General features: G+C 39.8%; 1 pseudogene; it reads right to left on the bottom strand.

Moving 5' to 3' along the window:
- Window positions 1-500: 500 nt before the first annotated feature.
- The window catches only part of LOC149110118 (TNF receptor-associated factor 6-like), a 3028-nt pseudogene continuing 483 nt past the window's right edge, over window positions 501-3045 (bottom strand).

Here is a 3045-nt window from a genome sequence, read left to right as displayed (position 1 = left end):
AATCAGCTTCCAGGATCATCAGGTGTAAACAATCGGCGGTTTCTGTCAGTAGCAGTATTTCTGATACCTGCAGGAAGTTTTAGACGCTCACAAGGCTTGAAAAGTTCATTCATAAGTCCCAGAATTAAGAAGGCCAAGATATGTTGTCGAAAGCGAATGCGAAGATCGAGTTATTCTGAGCAGTGCATTCTGAAGCATTAGTATTTTCTTTCACCGAAAGACCGTTGGTTTGGACCATTTTGAAGCACTTTCTGTCTTTTCTATATGCGTTGACGTTTCGCCACAAAAGTTGGAAAAACTTCCTCATCAAGTTGTGGCTCCACATACTAAAACACCTTTTTGAGGGCTGTGACAATCATTTTTCCCGTAAAGAATTACAGTAGTGAAGTTCACTGACTGTGTAGTTTTGCCCTGGGTTTGAGACGATGAATGAATCGGTAAACGCGCGCATCGTCGGATGTACATTGACGACTTCCGCTCGAATAATTTTTTATCTATAATTCGGGAGCCATATAATAAACAACTTAATAACCTCGAGCGTTCGGTCGTTACGGGAAAATCTCAAACCTCGGCCTACCGTATTGACCTCGCTATCGCTCGGTCAATACGGCAAGACCTCAGTTTGAGATTTTCCGGTAACGACCTCACTCTCGGTTATTAAGTAGTTATTATGGACTACAAGGAGAGAGGATGCCTTTATTCACTCACGTAGTTTGCTTGAGGACAGAGACAATTTATTAATACTAATTATTTCAAAGAGCGGGAGGACGTAAAATACAAAGATATATCGCTGTGTGTTAGTTTTCAATACAATAAAGAGGCATTTCTAGCAATGTAAATGATCAACGGAGAGTTTTTTCCGTTACAAAAAATAACCGTGGAGAATGACTTTTGATTGTCAGGGCGTATGCTTTACTATGAAACAATTTTGTTTATTTACATGCTATTTGTTTGTTTGTTTCTTAATAAAGTCTGTATTTTCAGGGGATCTAAGTGTCTTATATTTTTGCTTTTTCGAAGCATCGCCACGCATGGAATATTTATTTAAATCGGTGCCCAAACTTGCTAAACTGACCGTAAACGACACCGTAAACTGACTAAATTAAATTTGCAACTGGATCAACTTAAAAGGCCCTTAGGTTTGGAGGCGCGGAAAGTTATGGCGGGCTGACCTCAACCTGAAGAAACAGAGTGTCGTCTACAAGGTAACACCTTGAACGAAGTGTTTCGTGACATATACCAAGAATCACAAACCATTCGTTCTCTTCTTTCACAGGTGTCCAAGAGGCTATTGGTTTGTTGTCTAGAATAGACAGGTGCGCAATGTTTCGCTGTTTAACTAGATCTTTCTGCTGATCAATCACTGTAAACTTCACTTTCATTTTGAAAGGCCAGGGTAATTAAGCGTCATATTCACCTCTCATTACAGCAATAACCAACGACAGGCGTTGGCTAAAACACGAATCGAAGTTAAGATAAATACGTACTTTAAATTTGTATCCATAACTGTCTGTTCTATCTGTATAGAAAGGAACACTATCTATACTAAATTTTTCGCCGATCTTTGCTTGTCTCCAAATATCACTAAAACTGTTAATTCTCTAGATAAACATTCGTGTGTCCAGTTTCTCCACTACTTTCCGTGTTGCTTCAAGTTTCTCTTCTGTCTCATTCAACTTAATATGTGCATCATTTAATTTTGCGTCAGTGTCATTTAACTTAGCTTCTGTGTCATTTAACTCAACTTCTGCGTTAGTTAAGGTCCAGTAATACGCGCAACATTTTCCTTCAACTTGTCTCGCAACATTGTTGCATTGCAAGTTGAAACACATTGTTGCGCGTATTACCACGTTTATGACCAACTTGTCTCGCAGCAAGATACAGTGTTGCAAGCCGAGTCTGCAGAATTCTACAGGTATAATTACTTAATCGTGTGTAAAATGAAGATGGCTCCTTTTTTTAACATAATTTAGCATTTCGACGAAGTTGCACTTCGACTTCTGGCCGTCATTTTCTTCTTAATTTTCCGTGCCAGCGAAGTTCTCTCAGTATGAAGCTCAGTGTCGTTTCAGGTAGCTAGGCGAAAAGTTGTATTTTTGCGACAGTTCTTCCGAGCCTTTTGCCTTTTTTCCTGCTTTTTTTGAAGCCGGGCAAACGAGGTCTCCCAAAGACTATGATAGCTCTCGAGGTCTTTGTACAGGACAAATTTATGACTTTCCGAGAGTTACTTGTCTACTTCGAATGCAGGCTCGCCTTCACCGTCCGCAATGTTTTTTTTTTTACTTCCCACGCTTCGCGACAGCCAATCACAAGCGTTGAATTCAAATTTGTTGCGAGACAAGTTGTAGCTTCAGTGGTAATACGAGCAGCAAAACTAAAATTTGTTGCGGAAAGTAGAACTGGAGTCTACTTTGCCCAACATATTGCCTCAACTTGCAACACTGTATTTTGCTGCGAGACAAGTTGCTCACACACGTAGTAATACGCGCAACAATGTGTTTCAACTTGCAATGCAACAATGTTGCGAGACAAGTTGAAGAAAAATGTTGTCCGTATTACCGGACCTTTAATATTACACAAGCTAAGTCAAGATGGAGTCTCGTGGGTGATTGAAGATGGGAATCCACTTGAACTCGCTGAACCTGCAAGTAAAGGTGAATTTCCTAAAGAACATTGTAAACTTAACAGTAAGTTTTTCTTGCTGTGGCGAATGCTTGGTATTAATGGCCAAAGCCAAATCGGCAAATACGGACTGCGTTTCTCCATCAGTGGCAAATGTACCGACGCAGTGCACTGAATCGCAAAATACTGATGCTTCAATGCTCTCGAGGTATAACATTTCGAAAAATGTTAAAAGATTCTACAACAGTCGTGAACAAGGAACGTAAAAAGGCCAACGCAAAAACATATAATTTTTCCGTGATCATCAAGTTTAAGGGTGATCTCAGCGTGATCGACGTACAAATCACAAATCCTGATGAATACAACGACATAAGATTCTCCTTCGTCTGGGTAAAGGTAAAGTAAAAGTAAAGGTAAACTTTA

This window comes from Orbicella faveolata, unplaced genomic scaffold, assembly GCF_042242905.1.
Source record: "Orbicella faveolata isolate gen_17 unplaced genomic scaffold, um_ofav_v1 contig_24, whole genome shotgun sequence".
Taxonomy (NCBI): domain Eukaryota; kingdom Metazoa; phylum Cnidaria; class Anthozoa; order Scleractinia; family Merulinidae; genus Orbicella; species Orbicella faveolata.
The sequence above is the reverse complement of the archived record's forward strand: the minus strand, read 5'-3'. Positions and strand labels throughout refer to the sequence as shown.